The sequence below is a fragment of the Coenobita brevimanus genome, chromosome 88, assembly GCF_032717465.1.
Source record: "Coenobita brevimanus isolate Jiangsu-jjx chromosome 88, ASM3271746v2, whole genome shotgun sequence".
NCBI lineage: Eukaryota > Metazoa > Arthropoda > Malacostraca > Decapoda > Coenobitidae > Coenobita > Coenobita brevimanus.
The window spans coordinates 30,465,543-30,488,592 of record NC_137041.1 but is presented as its reverse complement, the minus strand read 5'-3'; the positions used below and the strand labels follow the sequence as shown (position 1 = coordinate 30,488,592).

Genomic DNA, 23,050 nt, shown 5'->3' with positions numbered 1-23,050 from the left:
TTTAGAGGAAAGGGTTCTAGAGAAGGGAAAGAAGTTGTATGTGGCCTTCATGGATTTGGAGAAAGCATATGACAGGGTGGATAGACAAGGATTGTGGAAAGTATTAAGAATATATGAAGGAAATGGGAAGTTGTTGAATGCTATGAAGAGTATGTATGTGGGTGCTAAGGCTGCAATGTGTGTGGATAGTGAACTGAGTGAACTTTCCTATTTGAAGGTTGGATTGAGACAGGGATGTGTCATGTCTCCATGGTTGTTCAATCTGTATATGGATGGGGTTAAAAAAGAGGTACATGGTAGGAGAGTGGATGTTGGAGCGGCCCTAATGAGAAAGGGCAGTGTTTGGAAACTCCCTGTTTGAAGGTGATACTATGTTGTTAAGTGAAGACGAAGGGGAGCTGCAAGGCTTGGTAGATGAGTCTCGGAGCATGTGTAAGAAACGGAATCTAAAGGTGAATATTGGGAAGAGTAAAGTTATGGTCTTCGAGAGAAATGAAGTCAGTGGATGTACAGTGAGGTTGGATGAGGAGGAAATGGAAAATGTGAGTGCGTTTAAGTACTTGGGCAGTGTAATGAGTAAGAATGGAAGTTTAGAGGGTGAAATGCTTGAAAGGATACAACAAGGAAGAAAGGTTGCTGGTTCCTTGAAAGCAGTGATAAAAAATGAGGTAGTGAGTATGGAAGTGAAAAAGTTACTGCATGACAGTATTGTGATACCAACTCTAATGTATGGAAGTGAAGCTTGGATCTTGTGAGGGACACAAGTAAAGAGTGAGAGCAGTGGAAATGAGTTATTTGAGAGGAGCCTGTGGAGTCACATCGAGAGACAGACTGACAAATGAGGAAGTGAAGGAGCGTTGTGCTGTGGGTGTGGATGTGATAGGAAGCGTTAGGAGAAACACACTGAGGTGATTTCGCCATGTAAAGAGGATGGAGAACGAGAGACTGACGAGAAGAGTGTATGTGAGTGAGGTGGAGGGGGAGGGAGGGCTGGAGAGACCAAGGATGAGAGGGAGGGATGGAGTGGAGAGGTTTATGAGAGAGTGGTGTGTAAGCTGAAAGAAGGACAGCGATATGGCGGGGGACAGGAAGACATGGAGGCCATTTGTTTGTGGCCACTCCTTACGGGCTTAAGGCGTCTGGTAATAGATAGATAGCTAGGTCTGACTTGTTTGATTGACTGATGCTGGTACATGGCATGTGTCACGGTGTGTGTGGTATGGCATGTCAATATACGTTTCCCAAAATATCACACAATTCAGAATGTGGCACAATAATGCTTGTGCGTGGGCATCGATGGCCGACTACAGGGTCCAGTTGCTTGTGAACAGACTGCCCAGATTCACATAACTGTCACGCCACTGCACGACCATATCACCATCGCAGAACTTCTCATGGTACCCCACCGACGCATGGATTGTAAAGAAATTGGTCCTAATATTATTCGCACCCATGATGTTATTTATACAGAACTAATTCAGAAGTATATGCTCCATCCTGCGTCCCGCTTTCGAGAGAAGAACAGTATCGACCATAAGGGCAAGGAGATGAAGCCACTGTAAAGAAAAAAAAAAAAAAAAAAAATCTGGCCCACAATAGGACTTTATCAACTTAATCATGCTGTCCACCAAAATGATAAACAATAAACAAGATGCTGGGAACCTCTGTCTGACGCCGATCCTAGACGTAATGATTGCTGTCCCAATAACGTTCCGAGTAACTCCGTATATCGCCACCTGCGCCGCTAACATTCGCGACCCTCACTCCACCTCAAGTAACATGCTAAACAATTTGGCGCGAGGGACCTGGTCGTACGCCACTGAAAAATCGACAAAGCGTGCGCGCACACACACACACACACACACACACACACACACACACACACACACACACACACACACACACACACACCTAGCATTACAGTACTACTCCTACAAAGCGTGTGAATGTATCATTCTTAGCAGCAAAGGTAAAAATCCTCCTTATAAATTACTATTGCCGGATTATCCTCGTTCTTGCTCGAGCTCAGGGTTCAAAACAATGTTTGAGCCGCTTCTGGCATTCCTTCATAAACACACTGGCTTGAGGGGAAAAAATAACAATGATAAGCAGAAATTAATAACTATAATCATCATCCTCATAATCATCCTCATTATCATCATCATCATAACCATCATCATCATCAACATCATCATTCGGTGCAACACCAGCACCTATCAGTCATTCTCCTGACTATGTCTTGTTACCATGACCTTCAGTCGAATGATTTCCCAGGTGCATTAGTTGATTTTTGGCTGACCCATATAACTCTTCCATCAATTTGTTCCAGATAAGATCAACAATGACTGAATTGTTCCCGCCACATGCTCCTGACTTTTGCCCATCCTTTGTCAACTTGTGTTTTGACTGAATGTTCTAAAAACAGAGAACCTGTACCATTGCCTTACCCTGACTCTTTGAACAAAGTTTAGCCTTACCCTGACTCTTTGAATAAAGTTTAGCCTAAATCAGATAAAAGCGATTAAGTTCACCTTGTGATGTGACCTTTATCCTAGCAACTCTTAAAAACAATTGGCCAGCCTCCTGGTTGATGCTCGTATTTTTCTTCAAATTCTGTTTCAGATCATATTACATCCGTCTTTGATTTTCTTTTTCACACAGGTACACGAGTCAAATTTGACACTGTCCCGTGATTTTGACCTCTTACTGATTGTTCTCTTAATCGAATCCCTTCGTTCTTGCCTTACCTTCAATCCTCCCACTATATTTAGGCTTCATATGGTATAAACAGTTAATGATACCTTTGATAGGTCAAATTTTGAGTCCTCTGACCTTGACTTTTGTACCCTTATTCTCAAAATCAACAGGTCAACGCCTCCACTAAAGTCGAGTAAAATCAGATAAAAACCATGAGATACTTTTGTCTACACCTCCCCCCCCCTACACACACACACACACACACACACACACACACACACACACACACCGCTCGCTGGTGCAGTGGTAACGTTCTCTCTTGCCGAATGGTGGACGGGAGTTCGCGCCTCGCTCAGGTTGCGAAAAGTTTCACTGATGAAGTGGGTGGTTACTGTCCCCCTTGAGCAAGGGGACGGGTGTGTGTGTGTGTGTGTGTGTGTGTGTGTGTGTGTGTGTGTGTGAAGGTCACAGCCTTGCCCTTCGATCGGACTATATGACCTCTCAGCTCCCTTCCGGGAGGGTAAAAGCTGACGATCACGACCATCAAGTGATCATGACCGACCCGGTGAATTACACACCGGCACCGTAACTTCTGTATAAGACAAATAAATATGGAGATGACACCTCCAGCATTTTCCTTTGATATATCTCACCAAATTTTCGGTCACCACAGTTGGCCATCATCAGGGTACAGACGTAGGATCCTACCCAGAAGTATTAATCCATTATATTACTTAAGTTATGGATGTAAAGGTTACCAATTTTTTATCCATGTCCCAAACAGCATTAAGTGTAAGATCACTAAAAAAAGGAGAGAGATTTTACCGTAATAAGCAAATAATGCAAATTACCATGATATGTTGTGCTAGTGCAATCCACAGTCATAACCGAATATTACTAAAATACAAAAGCAAAAAAATTAAGCACAAATATACAAAACTAATAAAATATAATGTACAAAAAAAAAAAAAAAATAGGTAAAGAAAACAGCCAAAATACTAAGCTGACCAGAACTTATTGAAAAGGGCTCGTAAGAAGGCTGGTAAAACGGCCTTCTGTCCTGTCCTTTGTTGACGTTGTACCAAATTCCTTTACCAGCCTAATCAGTATTGGTCTCTAGTCAGCTTAGTGTTTGGGGGTTTTCCATATTGGTTGCTATTTTTCTTATTTTTTCGGTCTTTTTGGTGTATAACATTTTATTAGATACTGTATATTTTTGTTCAAATAATTTTCTGTATTAAAGCTATTAGAAGACAAATGGCTGGGTATTTTTTATATTATGACGGTGGATTGCACTAGTGCACTTTCTCATGGTAATTTGTATTTTTTGTTTTTAATTGTATCTACTTTTATCAAGAGCTTAAACGTAATGCTGTTTGGGACATGGATAAAAAAATGGTAACCTTTAGATCCATAACTAAAGTAATATAACGGGTTTATTCTCCTTGGCAGTACTCTGATAATGGCCAAGTGTGGTGACCGAAAATTTGGTGAAATATATTACCGGAAAACGCTGGCGCGTGTCAGCTCCATCCTTTTTTGCTTTAAACACACACACACACACACAGTATATATATATATATATATATATATATATATATATATATATATATATATATATATATATATATATATATATATATATATATATATATACTGCCTGCAACCGGTTGAGGGGGAGCAAATAACAGACCTAAGGCTCCGGCGGCCCAGAAGAAGATCAGGGGAACTGTTGTTTGGTTCAACATCAGGGCAGGATATGGTTTCATCAAGCGCCAGGATACTGGCACTGATGTTTTTGTGCACCGCCAGGCTGTTATTGCACCAAACTCTCAGCATCTCCAGCGCTCCCTCGTGGAGAGTGAGCAGGGGGAGTTTTGTCTCTTTGGGACTCCCAAGGATCCTGAGGCTTGGGATGTTACTGGACCAGAAGGCATGGCCATGCAGGGTTCTACCTATGCATGGCGGCATCTCATGGCTAGGGGATGCCAGGGCAGGGGTCCAGGGATTCCTGGGGAGATAAACACCGTCATGGAGATGTGCATTGCGACAGCAAAGGCTTTTTGTGGGGGTGACAAGTGGGCATTGTGTGCTCTTCTCCCCAAGATCTTTGAGAAGAACGGGCTGCCTCGCCTTGTCATCCCCAAGTGTTTCGCCCGCGGTGTACACTGTTCCTCGCTGCCGGGAATGTTGGGTCTGGCAGCTGTGACCAGCTGCCCCCCACACAACACTGCAGAAGAGGCTGAGGCTGGCTGCTCCCCTCAACCAGAAGACTGCAACACTGATCACTGACCTGGACTGGACCATGCCGAGATACAGACTGCTGCCGATGTCCACCAACCACCGTCAGTGACAGGGGAGGGGCAGGACTCTTCTGACTCCATCTCCATGGCCGAGGATGCATCGACTCGCTCATCAGTCGAGGAGGAGGTCAATGAAACCACCCCTTCTCTGGCAGAGGAAGGCAGCCCATCACGTCCTCCTATCGTGAACACTAAGGATCAGCTGGATGATGCCTCATACCGTCACCTCCTGACCCTCAATGCCCACACCCAGTCTTACCAGCGTGGAACCATGACACTCCACCTTGTACGATCTGCTCTGGGCGGCCAACCTGGGTGAGGGGATTCCCCCAGTTCTGGTTGTCAGGGGGGAGAAGATCCATCTAGCCAATATACGAGCATTGTATTTATTGCTGTCTCCGTGATTGGTCCCGTAGACTGACTGTTTTGTGTATGGTGCATGAGCTGCTATTGTGTCTCTGGCGTTTATCTTATTTGGCCTAATGCCCCATATACTGAGCAATGGCCATAAAACCCACCCACCCACCCCAAAAATAAAGATTCAATCAGTTTGTTCCCAGCTTCTAGAGTGAATACAACACTCCTTTGTTTCTCCTGTAGACCTCAATTTCTAATTTTGTTTTAATATTTGGATATTGTAAACATAATCATGTCCCACCCCAAGAAGTAACATTAGTGATGATGAGATGCAACTTATTCTAGAACAGGATTAGGATGATGTTGTCATTGATATTATTAGTAGTGATTCTACATCGGATAGCAATGGCGATGACACTGAGAGTGGTGATGAATCACAACCCGAGACTGCATAGGAGCCAGATGATAAGATGATGTCAGTGATGAAAATGCTCCAGTTGGATGGTTGATTCATTCTCCAGTTAGTAGGGAATGATTGCCATTTACTGGAGACACAGAGCTCAAAGTAGTTTTGCAAAATCCTCAGGAACCACTGGAAATTTTTATGCCTTTTCTAAACAGGGATATAATTGAACATATAATGAGAGAAACAAACAAACATGCTGTCAAGGTCTGTGAAGAAAAGAGAAGGGCAGGGATAATCGTGAGAAAGAGTAGAGACCTGATGTGGAAGGACACTAATGCTGGGGAGATGCATACATTTTAGGTTTGGTCATTTTACAAGAAATAGTAAAGAAGCATATAATCTACTCATACAACTCCACCAACCTGATGCTATGTTAATGAAATATAGCAACTGTTCCACCTTGCGGTAAAGTCTATACATACTGTACATTATGTTAAAATTTTACATGCGGTAGTCTCTATATAGATTATGTTAAAACCTTACATAATGTGGTGTAACTGTATTTATGTTCCAATCCTGTGGTTGGGGGCATCTATATGAAGACGATTTTTATTTTTAGGTGCTCCTCATCAACCATCCACCCATCTCCTGGTGATGACTCTATGAACTGCCTGGAACCACTGTCTGACTCACTTCTTCATTTCTGCAACATTTGCAGCCATTCCTCAAACTTTCTCTCTGTTCAGCATCACCTCTTCTCCACTGAACCTCGCCTTCTCTTCTTAACTGAGACTCAGATATCTGAGGCATCTGATAGCAAACCTTTATCCTCCTACTTTCTCCATACTCATTTCAAAGCCAAAGGTGGCTGTTTTGTATATGTACACAACGACTTATCTTGCTTTCGTATTCCTGAACTTGATTCTTCTGAATTCCATACTCTCTGGCTTCAGCTATCCTGTCATTCACTAATTAAATATATCTCTGCTGTTTACTTATCTCCTAATTCTACTGACTATGAAAAATTCTTCGAGTAACTTCTAAGATGGACCACCTATCAATTTCTCCTTTCTCTGAAATCTCCATTCTAGGAGATTTCAATGTTCACCACCACCCTTGGCTCTCCTCTCCTTTCACTGATCCACCTGGTGAACAAGCCTACATCATTTCTATTCTTAATGACCTAGTGCACCTTGTACAGCACCTTACCCATATCCCTGACAGCCTTGGAAACAGTTCCAACATACGTGACCTCTTCCTTACAACTAATCATTCTGCTTACACTGTTAAGCTTTCCTCTCCATTGGTCTCCTCTGATCACAACAATATTGCCTCAACCTGGCCTATCGCTCCAGTACGGCCTGTGGACCAACCAAAGAAACGTTGGTTGTGGCACTTTGGAGTTGCTGATTGGGAGGCCCTCAGGCAGTACGTCTTTGATTTTCCATGGAATGATTATTGCTTCCATGACCGGGAGCCATCTGAGTGGGCCATTTGCATTAAGAAAGTTATTCTTTCGGGCATGGAAGCATACATTCCTTTCTCATATTCTCTGACTAAAGCAAACAAGCCCTGGTTTAATCACGCCTGTTCTAATGCTGTCCACAACAAGGAGAAGGCCTATAAAAGGTATCGGAGCCAATCCACCCTTGAATCACATTTGTGTTTTTAATGTTTCTGCTCGGCATTGTGCTCATTCTGTTCTTTGCTACGCTAATAATAATTTCACCCATACTAAATGCTCTCAACTCTCCAACTCGAATTCTTCCTGTTCCCTCTGGCACCTTGCCAGAAACCTTACTAATAACTTTACTTCATCATACTTCCCTCCTCTTTTCATCTCTGATGGCTCTGTAGCTATTTCTTCTGTAGCTAAAGCTGATCTCTTCAATCGGACTTTCTCTTAGACGATTCCAGTCCTGTTTTTCCATCACTTCCCCTCCCCCACTCGACTTCGTCATGGCTAACATTAAAATTTCTTCAACTGATGTATTTTCCGCCATCACTAGCCTTACTACTAACAAGTCATATGGGCTTAATGGGGTCCCTCCTGTTGTCCTCAAGAACTGTGCTTCTGTGCTTACACCCTGCCTAGGTAAGCTCTTTCACCTCTGTCTATCAACTTCTACTTTTCCTTGCTGAGGTCTGCGCTCATTTACCCAGTCCCAAAGAAGAGTGGCCATTCACGACCTTCTAACTTCGCCCAATTGCTTTAACATCCGGTGCCTCAAAAGTTTTTGAGTCTACTCTTAACAAAAACACTTTAAAGAATCTTTCCTATCACAACTTCTTTCTCATCGCCAGTATGGGTTTTGTCAGGGAAGCTCCACTGGCGATCTTCTCACCTACCGTTCAGACTTCTGGTTATCCTTCTTTCGGGACTTTGGCGAAGGTTCTGCCAGTGCACTTGATATCTCAAAGGCTTTCGATCTAGTCTGGCATAAATATCTAATTATCAAGCTACCCTCTTACGGTTTCTATCCTTCTACCTGTGCTTTCATCTATAGCTTCCTTTCTGGTCGTTCTATAGCTGCCGTTGTAGACGGCCATCATCCTTCTTCTTGATGTATGAATACTGGTGTTCCTCAGGACTTTGTCCTATCACCAACTCTCTTCCTTTCATTCATCAATGACCTAAGCTGTACAGCTAAATCTATCCACCCATATGCTGATGAATCCATCCTTCACTTTTCCGTTCAGTTACCGCAACATCCATCTCAGCAGTTGCTTCAAGAAACGAGGGATGAGGCTACGGCACACCTAATGTCTGATTTGGCTCGTGTCTCTGAGTGGGGTAAAAGTTAACTTGTTGTTTTTACTGCATCAAAGACTCACTTCTGACATCTATCAACCCAACAGAATCTTCCATTGGAGTACCCACTAATGTTTATTTTTATCCAGGTCAATCCTGCATCATTCTTAAACATACTTGGGGTTTCATTCTCTTGGGACTTATATTGGAAAGATCATATTACATCTATTGTAAATCTGCTTCCGAGAGATCAGGTGAGCCAAGTCGACCCCATACTTTCTTTACCCCTCCACAATTGTTGACTTTATACACGGTTTTTATTCGCCCTTGTGTAGAGTACAAGTCTCATGTGTGGAAAGGCTCCCCACATACAGCTCTTCTCAATAAGGTGGAATCAAAGGCTTTTTGTCTCAATAACTCTCCTTCTTTTACTGGCTCCCATCAACCTCTGTCTCTTCACCGCACTGTTGCATCTTTACCTCTTTTCTGTCCCTACTTCAATGGTCACTGTCCCTCTGAACTCTCTGCTTGCATCCCTCCACCTCTACGACAGGCACATAGCACCCATCTAGCAAAAATTCTCATCATTTTTCTGTTCAGTTCTCTAATGCAAGTGTTAACCGTTACTCCTAGTCTTTCATTTATGCAACAGATCAACTCTGGAAGTGTCTCCCTCTGTCTGTACTTCCTGTTTCTTATGATCGCCAGTCTTTCAAAGTCAATGCGTCTAGGCATCTCAAAATGAACGGATCTTGAGTTTGGCTCTCTTTTGTTTTGTTTTTGTTTTGTTTTTTTCTTGAACGGTTTGCTGGCTTCTGGCCTTGGGCTCCTTCTTCCTTGCAGAAAAAAAAAAATGCTGCACCTGGCTAAGAGTCCCCGTTGACTGCAGGTAGGCAACAGTTTTCCTGCAACATTTATATAGTGAGTGTGTCTCTGAATGACATGTCCTGTGCAGTGTTTCATTTCATGGTTTGTGTTACGTGGGCCCCTCTTAAGTTATGATATTCAGGCTAACAGTTATTTCATAATTAGAGCCATATATTTATTTGGAGTTCTTCACTGGGAAAAAAGTACAACATACTCTTTAATTTGTTGGGTTTTTCATTGCAGTCTCAGATTTTTTTTTTTTTTTTGGGTGGGGGCTATGACAAAATAACCTCTGAAATGTCTCTCAAGCGGTGACATTGCAGGTGCAAGCGTTGAGGTACTAAACGTTTGGATTATAATTATAAACTAAATATTTAAGAGAAACCACAGAAACAATATCTATATGATCTTCAGAAGATACACTGAATATTTTTACATCGCCTTTACCATTACATTAATTATTTTTTTATAACACCATGAAATGCGATTAGTCATATTCGGACACCGATACAGAACTAATTCTAGTCAACTCTCTCTCTGTCATCATTCACCCAGGTTACACAATATGTCCCTCTTCTTTACTATCATCACTCCATAGCCTACACGTATGTAGCGACTTTCTTAGAAAATATTACCATATGCTCCTTGCTCAGCCCCCTATTCACTAGCATAACGCTTCATACCTCTGGCAGAAATTGTGGGGAAAATATCGAAAAGGAATGATGGAAGAAAGGGGGAGGAAATTGGTGGATGAGAGAAAGATTGTGTGACAGAGGAGGTGAAAGACTTCCTGAAGGATATCGAGTGGAGGACTTTCCTGGGAACCAGGGATGGGTGAAAGCGTAAAGGCAAGAGCGAAGGGAGCAGGCAAACAGTGGATCAGTATAAGGGAAAGTAAAGAGAAACTAACGAGAAAGTAAGAAAAAGTAAAGAGTATGGTAGGGAGACGAGAAAGTAAGTACAGGAGACAAGTGGTGAAGAATGTGAGAGAAGCAAAAGTTCAAGACAATTAATAAAGTGAACTCAGAGTCTTGCTGTCAGATAAAGTAGAAAATATGTAAACAGAAACTATGATTCTCAGAAGTATAATGCTTCTGTTATTCATTCCCATTTGATCAAAATCGTGTGGCATGAGACAGTTTACCACACTAGATTTATCTCGAGCATTATGACAGTATTTAACTCTTTTTTCATCCGGACTTTTCTTTTAATTCTTGCTATCATCAAACAATAGTCTGCAGTTAAAGAGAAATGTTTCGAACTGGAGGTGTTAGATATATCATTATTAACTATATCACTGTTTGGATATTCTCCTCAACTGATTGAATCATCCGGTAACTGCAAGAATAAGCCACAAAATGTTTTCATCACAATGAAGAAGTAACTGTCCCAGGACTGTATGAATTACTGTCAGCTGAATGTGTTAGCAGGAATCGAGTGCAAGAACTGTGTCAGTCACCAGAGGGTTAAGAAGCAGTAAAAGTTAAAGTGAGCTACAATCGTAAAGAGTAGAAAATGAACACTGAGTCCAGGCTGGGTATGCTAATAAATTAAAGATAGAAAATAATACCCATTTAGAACCAAAGTTCATTTACAGTACCACCGTGTTTATTTCTCATCTATGGCATGCCCATTATGTTGCTCCCTACGCATTATGTCAACGAAAGCCATTTAAGGGCAAAGGAGCATACCAAGCAACTCTCAGGTAACAAATAATAGACAACAGAGAAAACTGTGAGGCAGAAAAGATGAAGAATAAGCAATCTTTATTCGATGAAATGGTGAAGGATAAGAAAGTATACAGTAAACAGGTTTGGAAATTAGGATTTATAAGAAGAAATTGGTCATGAGTTACAGCTAAACAGTAAATGCAAAAGAGTTGAGAGAACAAAAGAAATTAACCTCTTTCTCTAAAATATATTTTGAACCGTGTGACATTCTTAAAGCAATATTCCTGGTATTCACATGCGATTCAATTAAATTTTAAAGAATTTTGATGAAGCGGCACGGACAGTATCGGGCCAGTAAAATCTTGATCAAGGTCTTTATTTACAGGGGACTCTTATTAATAAACCTTTATTTTACTGAATAAAATCATCTGGTAGCAGCAAGAATAAAATTAACATTGAAGAAGGTTAATCAGGGAAGTAGACCAGTGAATCTGAAAGGAACGGCAGCAAAGCAGGACAGGAGTCTTTATGATTCTGGCAAGTTAGTCATCTGTAGCCTATAATTGCTGAGAGAGAGAGAGAGAGAGAGAGAGAGTTAACCGATAAAAAAGAAGAGGAAGGCAGAAAGATATGTGCGACCCAGAATGATGGAGCAGATGACCTCTCTCTCTCTCTCTAACATACCAGGAAAGGATAGTTGTGCAACAAAACAGAATTAGGTGAGAGATCAGGTTAGAAATTGTAAGATAACCAAAAGCATGAGGTAAGAATGAGGCATAATAAGTACGGCATCATAGGCCTTTACAAAAAAAATATTACTGTTATGCAGGTCAAGAAACCAAAAATTCTAAGTACCCAGTCAACAACGTAACCATCCATGGATCATTGTGTGAAGTGCGTTATGGTGAGATAAACGACGAAAGAATAGACGGTCGTAAATTACCGAAGCTTTTACAGAAGGGGTGAGGACAGGAAGCCATAAAACAGGTGTGAGGGATAAGGCTGGAGGGAGACGCGTAACGTGGAAAGATGAATGGGGACATGGCAGAGACAGGAGTAATGTGGAGAGATGAATGGGGTCATGATAGAGACAGGACTACTGTGAAAAGATGAATGAAGATATGACAAAGACGGAAGAAATATGGACAGATGTATGAGGAGGCAATAGACAGAGGAGTCAAGTCGGAGAATGAACGAAGAAGGAAAAGAGACTGGAGTATAAGTCGATTAATGAATGAAGAGGGAAGGAATAGCGATAGGACTGACGAGTAAAGATGTATGGGGAGCGAACATAGACAGAATAACGGTGAGAGATAAGTAGGAAAAAAATGTGGAGACGTAATTTGGATAGCTGAAGGAGTAGAAACAGAGAACGCAGTAAGATTATGAGATTAATGAAGAGGATAGAGCTAGAGAAGTAAAGTAAATGAATGCATACGGAGGGAACAAATTGAAGTATATGTGGGAAATGATGGATGAGGGAAAGGAGTCAAGTGGAAAGATGAATAAGGACGGGAAAAAGAGAAATGGATAAGTTAAAAGATAACGACTAAATGACTAATTGAAAGGGTCGAGTGAGAGGATGTACGATTCTGTACATAATGTAATGTCGTGGTAGGTGGAGGCGCTCACCATCCACTCTGTCGATGTAGTGTTGCTCTCGAGTGACTGCCCTTCCCTATCTTCTTCCTTTCTTTCCTTCCTTCCTCTTCTTTCTATTTTCTATCTTTCTTTCCTCTTCCTTCTGTCTACGGGTAACTCTACATTGAGTGACGAGCCAAATGATTTCCTGTACACCATGAAACCATTTACTACGCTGGGCGGTAATAATATAACCAGAGAATGAAGCGTGTTGGTATAGTGGGTGATTAAGGGCTTCAGCCGGATTGAGCCTGTGTAGGTTTATAACCAAAGAGTGGTTGGGGTTTATTGCTCACGTAATGCCACTCACGTATGAGTGAGGCTGGTCATTCTCATTTTAAATGTCAGGACCAAGTTACCTAGCCTTGGGCTCCTACGTTCCTTATGGGGCAACACAGGATTAGATGATATATGTTTGTAAGTAATGGAAGGATATCTCTGAGATACTGAGAGAATAGCACAAAAAAACGTTAGATGAATGAACTGATTGTAAAAAATATTTAAGAATGCAAAGCGAAAGTGGTGTTTGGAACAATAGTCAAACTGTTACTGTGGATGGGGGTACATTTCCTGAGTAACGAGCTTCAGTAAATCAGCTCAGTAAGTAGTACCAATGACAAAAAAATAAATAAATAAATATATATATAAATAAAATAAAATATAAAATAGCGAAAACCTTTGATGAAAGAAAACGAAGGTGAGTGAAAACGTCTACCCAAACACAAAACAGCACAAGCAATATAAAAATAATATAATTTAACTAGATAACCTGCAGCACATAAAAATGAATGTAATTACCTTTCCCCCCCAGTTCATAAATTATTAAATCCAGTGCAGGGTTCTTAATCTCTTTCCTGGATGATGGCTAACCCTTCCCCATACTGGCGCCCTCGATTAAGGAACGAGTGTCTGGAGGAAGTGTGTTGCTTATCAGTGTAGCTGTGTGGTAACTGCTATGTGCTTTGCGCGCGCGCGTGCGTGTGTGTGTGTGTGTGTGTGTGTGTGTGTGTCTTGATCGCTTAAATCAACCCGGAGGAATGGATGTTGTTGAGGTTGTATCACTATAGCTCATATATTTAGACGAAATTACTTAACCTGATGGATAATTCTCATCATTACACTGAAATGCAGGGAAGATATTGTTAGCATGTATCGTTCTGAATCTGCACGAAGATTATGTATAAGTACTTGTAGGAAAAAACAATTCTATTTCATTTTACTGTTTCGCAAACTCAAAATTCTTATACTGTACTTCCTGTTATTGAAAAAAAAAAAAAAAAATATATATATATATATATATATATATATATATATATATATATATATATATATATATATATATATATATATATATATTAGAAGATCTGAGGACCAGCAGTTAACAGTACATTTTAAATTTACCTGATATAATAGTACTGCGACGGAATGAGTTAAACTGGCGTCGAACAGGACTTGTATTTTGCTCTCGTCTAACTTTGCTTCCTCGAGATGGTGTACAGTTTCTGACTGGGTCACGCTGTAGATTATAGTAGGTGGGTAGGTGCCATTAGTGCCAATAGTATTGAGATTCGTTGCCACAGTGTCGGATATTGTACAGCGTTGTAGATTACTGCTGCTGCTAAACGTAAATAATAGTCGTAACTAGGAGTTTGGGATTATAGTAGATTGGCGAGGCACCTACGTGGCTGCTATCAATGTAAAAAAGTCGTGCGGTGTCGGATAGCGTGGAGGCTGTACATTTGTAGGTCTGCTTAGGTCTCACTCCCTCCTGTGTCTGTCTTGTATCGTTAGTGAAGGTGAAGTAGACACTCTGGGGTTAAGCAATTTTATTGTCACAGGTATATTATTCACGGAGAGGGCGACGTGACCCACTAATTACCATAGTGACAGCTAATCACTTACTGACTCCTATAACCTAAGCTACTCAATCTTCTACTCCTTCCCTTTTTCTACTCAGCCTCCTTCTGACATCTTCTATTTCTTCCTATCGCCTTCTGCCTCCTTCTGACACCTATCTCCTATCCCCTTCTGCCTCCTTCTGACACCTATTTCCTCCTGTCCTCTTCTGCCTCCTTCTGATACCTTCCGTCTCCTGCTGTCCCCTTCTGACTCCTACACCTGATTTATCGGTATTTGCTACTGCCTGGTTTCCAACTGACTGATGTGTGTCTGTATGTGTGTGTATAGCGTCTAGCACGCTTCCGTCACGTGAGCTAACTGGCTTCCGTGAGTTACACCAAGTGGTTGATGTGCATCCTGAGATCGTTGATAGTCTGGGCCTGAGAATGAGTGTGTTTGTGTTCGTGATGCCCTAGACATGTCAACCTGCCTATTACATATTGTATTAGTATTACGTATTGTGCTATTGTTTTATAATGCCTATAACTATTAATATTGTGCTATTAATGCCTATGTTTCGCTAGGTCACGCCATACTGTCGTACCTACGACTTATCTTTGTATTACAATTTTCACTGTATATATGAATATGTTACAAGGTTAAACAATAAAGTTAAATTATAAAGTAAATACATGGTATTCATCATATATATATTTTAAAATTGAATGTAGCAGTGTAAATATACTGAATTATCTATCTATCTATCTATCTATATATCTATATCTATCTATATATATAGCTATATCTATCTATCTATCTATCTATCTATCTATCTATATATATATATATATAGCTGTATATATATATATATATATATATATATATATATATATATATATATATATATACAATATAAGTAGGTACGTTGTATCAAGATTGGTAAATGCCATCAGTGCCAATAGTGCAGAGATTCGTTACCACAGTGTCGGGAGTCGTAAAGTAACATAGATTACTATTTCTACCAAACATAAATAATAGTTGCAACTAGGAGTTAAGGATTCTAGTAGATTGGTAGTGCACCTATGTGGGTTGCTACCAATGTAAAAAGGCATGAGGCGCCGGATAGCATGGAGATTGTTTATCCGTAGGTCTTCTTCTGTCACACTCCCCACTCTGTCTCTTTTGTTCACTCCCCCTCTCTGTCTCTCTTGTATCGTAAGTGAAGGTGAGGTAGAGACAATCTGGGGTTAAGTGGTTTTATTGCGGCACAGTAATCTTGTTTGCGGACAGAGTGACGTGACCCAATAATTGTCTGAGCGACAGCTAATCACTTACTGGCTCCTACCTTCTACTCTACTTAATCTCCAACTCCTTCTCTTTTCCAACACAGCCTCCTTATGACACCTCCTATCTCCTTCTATCCCTGTCACCTTCTGACACCCTCTGTCTCCTTTTCTCCCTTTCTGCCTCCTTCTGACACGTTCTCTCTCCTTCTATGCCTTTCTGCCTCCTGACACCTTCTATCTCCTTCTCTCCTCTTCTTCCTCATTCTGACACCTTCTATCACATTCTATCCCATTCTGCCTCCTTCTGACAACTTCTATCTCCTTCTATCCCCCTCTGTCTCCTTCTGACACCTTCTATCTCCCTCTATCTCCTTCTACCTCCTTCTGACTCCTACACCTGATTTTCTCGGTATATAATACGCCTGGTTTCCGGCTGGCTGACGTGTGTGTGTAGGTAAGTGCGTATAGAGTCTAAGACGCTTCCGTCACGTGAGCTAACTGGCTTCTGTGAGCTACACCAAGCGGTTGATATACATTCTTGATAGTCTGAACCAGAGTATGTTTGTGTTTCTGTTCCTGATGCCCTAGACATATCTACCTGCCTATTGTTTATTGTGCTAGTGTTACATATTGTGCTATGATTTATTAATATCTAAAAGTATTACATATTGTACTATTAATACCTGTAATGTGACAAACCACTGTACTATATGACCGGGTTGACATCTGTGAATTTGTTGAATGTAAGAAGGTTTCATAGCAGACAGAATAATATATGTGTAAAGCTATTAGTGAAAGAAAGGTAGAGAGGCAAATCACTTTGTGAATCAAACAAGACTGAGAACAAATGGATGATTGGTAACTCATGGCGTGAATGAGGTCAGGTGTTCGGGAACTGATAAGAAAGGTTCTGACTTCTTAACTGGAGGATAACATTGTAACAGAAACTTTCCTTAGATAGTTCATGGTATATGTGCATTTTAGCTTGATCGCATGGTGGCCAAACACTCAGAGATTATCACGGTTGATAACCAGATTGAAAAAGAAATTACAGATCATGTCAGTGATATGTAGTGTAGCTTTATTGTATCACAGTGAGTTAAAAATGCTGGTTATCGAATGAACAACAACATTTTGTGTTCAGAGAGAAATTTGTGAGTAATATTTAATAGGTTTAACCATCTTCTAGTCGCGAAAATCCTAGTCTCTTAATCCAGTTACATCCTGACTATTATATTTTGCTAAGAGTGAGTTTAGTAGAGTGACAGTGTCAGTGGTGTCTTCAATAATCTGCTTATAGTTGGAACATCTACGTGTTCTGTGCCAGCTAGATGCACATTTTTTTTTTTTTTTTCAGGAGAGATTTTCTTGAATCATTGGAATCTCACTGAGATACGGCTGGGCAAATGCACAAACATGCTTCAAAAGTGAGGCAGTGAAAAATGATGCATTAAGCAGGACTGCAGCAAAAAATTTTCAAGATATATTGCCTGTTTCTTATCCGTTTCCATATGCAGAAATTAAAAAAATATGCTGAAACTTTAGTATCGCGTTCAGTTTGTTCGCAAAATCATATTTTGAAAGCATAGACCCCCCCCCCCCAATTTACGTTGATCAGATTATGATCTCTGTCTTCCAAGGGAGCATAACCGGTTTCTCTCAATAAAATATAGATCTAAATGTGAATATGGCACTTTTCTGTTTCTTGTAAAAGGACTGAAAACGAATATTCATAGGTGGGAAAGCGGTTTGGAAGGGGAACAAAAGTATGCTAGTTTACTTCATGCCTCAGTACTGTTTGGATGCACATTGTGAGAGTGTGATTAACTTTAGTACTGTCCTGAGGTGCACTGTATGCATTCTATTTTTGTAGAGGAGTAGATTGTTCTTTATTATTTGTTTCAGAGTCCACTGTATTTATCGTAAGGAAGCAACGGAGAAATAATATAGAACATGTAAAAAAAAAAAAATCTGTGCATACTTTGGAGTGAAACCTGGAAACGGGACAAGTCATGGGCTTCCCATAAGCCTGCTCTACTTATGTTGACAATTAAGGCAATGGACAAATGGAACAAGAAATTGTTTTCACTTAGTAGTTCCAGTGATACAGAAGCATCCGAAGAATCACAGTGATGACGTCACTATTGCACAGGTAATGTCCAAGGATAAAACTCTAAGAATAGAATAAAAAATCTTTATTGAGACCTCCCATCTGCCATACGGACTGCTGCTCATGGACCAGATATACCCGTCCCAATACCACCACCTGAGATCCTTGAAAATAATACATTGAAGCATTGACTAAGAAAGCAGTGGTAATAGTGCCTAGTCTGATGGTGATAACACAGAACCACTTGACTAAATGATCTGGTGGGAGACTTAGGCCTTGCTAAGAAGTCTGCTGAAATTTTGGGTTCCAGACTTAAATCCAAAAACTTTTTAATGCCTGGCACAGCATTATTCCAATACCGGTGTTGGATGCACAAAGTTCTGTGCATAAAGTTCTCCTTTATTGGGCATGCACAAGACTGTTTGCACATGCACAGCAACTGTTGCAAGTGCAGTTGCCATTTGCACAAAGTTCCCCTATAGGAAGCCTAATGATCCAGCCGAACCTAACCTATCCTAACCTGGCTCTATCCTTACTGCGGGGCTTCACACCCAGATCTCCCTGATTCACCCACCCATGGGGAATTGCCTTTAAGGGGGAACTTTGTGCATACGACATAGGAACCTATAAAACGATTTTTCCCCTGTTATAAACAGAAGGCAAGAGTGAGAGCAGTGGAAATGAGTTATTTGAGAGAAGCAGGTGGAGTCACATGGAGAGACAGACTGACAAATGAGGAAGTGAAGGAGAGTTCCGGTGTGGAAGTGGATGTGATAGGAAGCTTTAGGAGAAACACACTGAGGTGGTTTGGCCTTGTGGAGAGGATGGAGAGTGAGAGACTGACGAAGAGAGTGTATGTAAGTGAGGTGGAGGGGGCGAGAGGGATGGGGAGGCCAAGAATGAGATGGAGGGATGGAGTGGAGTGGTATGTGAGAGAAGGGTGTGTGAGCTGGAAGCAGATCATTGAAATAGCGGGAGACAGGGCGACATGGAGGCGATTTGTTTGTGGCCACCCCTTACGGGATTAAGGCGTTTGGCAATAGATAGACAGATAGATAGATAAACAATAAAATTATTTGGATTATTGTACAGATCCTGCGGATTATGAGAAGAAGTTTTTTTGTCATTTAGTGTTGATGAGTGTGAACTATTCATTGATTCCTCGAAAAAGAAGTCTTAAGGGAGTTCTTTTACATAATGGTAACATGCATTTGTTCCTGTAGCTCATGGAGTGCACCAAAGATAGTTATAAAAATAACTGATGGCTTTAAATAACAATTGCAAAGACCAAAATTAGATGATTTGCGGAGACTTAAAAGTATTTTTGTGTGCTGCATGGATAATAGTCGGGCTACACACAGTTTCTGTTGTTTTGTGTGAATGTGGACCTAATATAGAGAAACTCGTCATGAATGCAAATTTTGAAAACTCTGTTACTGCTGGTAAAAAGGAAGCATGGACTGCCTGAAAAGATGTCATAAATTTCTTTTAGCTGACTATAAGCATCCAAACTATAGATGCTGGAAAAGTTCAAAGTGCAGGATGTAGCATGGTCCTCAAAGTAAATTTACTGAATGCTCATTTGCACTACTTCCTAGAAAATCTGGGAGCTCTGAGTGCGGAACATTGTAAGAATATTTTCACGATATACACGAAATGGAAAGGAGATATCATGGAAAATGGAATGTCATCATCTTGGTCTACTACTTCTGGAAGTTGCACCGCAAGAAATCTTAAAAAAGAAAAAAAGAAAAAAAAGAAAGAGATACACTTTCGGAAAAAATAAAAAAACATCCTTTTTGAATGAAGGAGTCTATAATCAATTAGAATTATGCATTTTGTTTACTTTTTTGCAATCTTTACAGCTGTATATAAATGTTAAAGTTTGATTTTTCTTTGTTTATTAGGCCACTTGAAATATACTCGAGTATTATTCTTCATCATTTTGTGAGAGAGGATAACCAGCGTGAAATTTGGACTTAGCAACTTCAAAATATGCTAAGCATGAGCCATCGAAACAACTTTCAGTGCATTGCATTCTGCAGACCTGTGTAATTTTTTTATGTGCTTCCATTAAGGAAAAAAAAAAAAAAAAAAAAACGATTGTATGCATGGGAAATTAGGTCCAAAGGGATTGTGTAAACTGTCCGACAAAATGAATGCGGTATTTGAGGTGTTGTAGATGCATTAGGAAGAAGAAATAGTGAGAAAGTGTCAGAAGACAAGGGGAGAGGCTTAAGAACTTCGAGCAAGTAAAATCTAAGAATTTGTGAAAAGCTGGTAAGTGTTGTGTGTGTGTGTGTGTGTGTGTGTGTGTGTGTGTAGTGCCAGTGAGTTGGGGTAAGATATACTCGTACTATAAATGTAATCAAGATAGGTGTAATTCAGTAATTAAGAACAATTTTGTTTAAGTGTGAATAAGTGTAAACTAGTATAAGTGTAATATAAGTGTAGTATACGTGTGATTTCTTGTATTGTAGAGAAAAGTTAGAAGTGAACATCTATGTAGTATGTAATTCGCATTAAGTATTACACCATCCGACCAAACTCTCTCCTCCCCTCCGTACGCCCCCTCCCATAAAACACGCTGTTAGCAAAGTTTTGCGAACCTTTAAATTGGCTGAGTCTTCATAGCCTTCCAATTGAGTAAATTCAAAGATATCTTTCAGTTCTAATGCATTTTATTGATAGAGACATTAATTGAGAAGGATCAGAAAGGGGGAGGAGCAGTTTATAATATTCTATGTGTTGTTAATCTCCAAATATCGATCGTTGTGCATTCCCAGGCTGAGCATAACCGACAAAATAACGTCCGAACGTCATGAAAACTTATTAAGTTGGGATCATTATCGATAAAACTCAAATTTTCACCATCGTCGTATAATCTTTGCAAGACACTAGAAGCTCTAAAAGGGTCAATCCCCAAACGTGTGATAGGACACATGCTTGTTAATGTAATAACTGTAACCAGAAGTTAATATCCTCGAATGCAATCGGCCCATTATCCGAGCTTATATAAGACGAGGGCGCACTGTGAGTTCGTGACTACCATCATCTTTCGTTCGATCCGCAGGTTTGTGTAAAAGCCCTTATAATCTCCCCTCCATTGTTTTCACATTGAGAGTTATAGAGAATAAAATGATTAATAGTGTGTTCAATAGCAAATTATTGTGTGACTTTACCATCATCTTTCGTTCGATTCGCAGATCTTGGCATAAGTCGTAATCTGCCAAACACGTCACCACACTTACATACTTTCCATACCCCCCCCCCATTCATTGTGTTAGACAAAAATCTAAGTAACTGTACATTAAGTTAAGTTGCGGAGTTTTCTGTATTATATATCACCAGAGAAAATATTGTAACCAAAAGGGATTTACTGGGACAAAAAAAAAAAAGTATTCTAATTCTCGGAAGATTTGTAAGTGTTAATTCTGGTCATCTGGGGCTTTACTGTTAACTGAACGAGTATTATGATTAGTTCTCATTATTAGTTGAAAGTTCTGTTGTTGAAAAGGTGCAGAGTGTATTACTGAGAAAGTGGCATTTCACACTGTCTAGAATCGTCCCTCCTCGAGTCCTCAAGTGACCAAGGAGTACGACACCTAATTATAATCAACCTGGTTATTCTGATTCAAGTATTGTTAGAACAATGGTAACTAGGGAAGTGAGTCAATAGATTTATACAGTTTTGAATATAATTAAAATTAATACAACACTTCTAAAAACGGGTTTCCCAACTACCTTTAAGCAGGTAATGGGCGGCCCACAAGGTGTGCTTGGGAGACAAACACGTGAACCAGAGCCTATCTTAACTCATGCTACCCTATAAAAATTCAGATCCTAACGGTTTGGACATTGATCATTCATTGCCAGACGCCATGTATCCCAAACAGGGTGGCCAAGGGCCCAGAGTTAACTATTTTACGGGGAGGGGCACTAATCCTCCACCAACCCCACTTGACACGTAGGGAGTTATGCCAACAGCATCTGGTGTTCCCAGGCGGTCACCCATCCAAGTACTAACCAGACCCAACGTTGCTTAACTTCGCTGATCGGACGGGAAGCGGTGTACTCAACGTGGTATGGCCGTTGGCATAAGTCGGATAATTCATTAGCATCTATTTTCGGACTAAGGGTATTAAAACACAGCAGTTGATTTGCATTTACACTACAACAGGCTCGGTGCCTTAATGGCAGCCACGTTGGTAAATTAAGAGTTATTCTCAAGGTCAATACATTGGTGGCTTAGCCATAAAGAAGATCACGCTACCACGCCTCCCAGCCTCCCTAATCTCTGATAAAACCTTAACAGTACAACTGGTGTCAATAACGGTCTGAGATATATAATAAAAAAATAAAAAAATCCTACTAATACACTGGTGAACAGCGGCACTTAGAATCATAATAAATTCCCAGCATTACACTGGTGTCCAGTGGTGTTGTCTAAGTTGTTTCTGCAATTCATAGAGGTGGCACTCATAAAAAAAAAAAAAAAAAAAAAATCTTAGCATTACATGTGTGTATGTATGTAATTCACTGGGCTGGTCAGGATCACGAGACGGGGGTGTGATTGTAATCTTTAACCCTCCCGGAAGAGAACTGAGACTTCATATAGTCCATTCTAAGGGCAAGGCTTGTGACCTTCACACAAGTACACATCCATCCCCTCGCTCAAGGGGGAGAGTAACCACCTGTCAGTGAAAATGTGTGTGTGTGTGTGTGTGTGTGTGTGTGTGTGTGTGTGCGTGCCCTCACCGGAACCATCTTGTGATGGGGGGATTGGATACCCCGTCAGTCTGATTGGACATATAAGCAGGGACAGTTCCCGCCTCAACCTCAGCAGGAGGACAGTGTCACTCATACTGGAGGGGGCAGCAGTGACAGTACAGACTAAGTATTCCCAAGCATTGTGGATTACCCTTGAATGGGTTAAGGCTACAAAAGTATGAATGAAAAATTCGTGAGTGGAGTCCCATAGAACACAGGGCTCGACAGACAGTGCACCCAGCAGACTCCTGCAACCCTGATCAGTAGATGGTCGTCATGAATCTTCATGCCAGCATCATAGGTTGAGAAGGGCCAAGTCAGGTGGTGATAAGGTGTGTGCACTTTCACTTTT

The 23,050-nt window shown here is 40.7% G+C and overlaps 1 non-coding gene across 1 annotated transcript; it reads right to left on the bottom strand.

The window, feature by feature from the left end:
* Positions 1 to 21,906: 21,906 nt before the first annotated feature.
* LOC145411279 (5S ribosomal RNA) lies at positions 21,907 to 22,025 on the bottom strand. Its single transcript, XR_013899405.1, has one exon. It is a non-coding gene; the product is annotated as a 5S ribosomal RNA (ribosomal RNA).
* Positions 22,026 to 23,050: the final 1,025 nt, after the last annotated feature.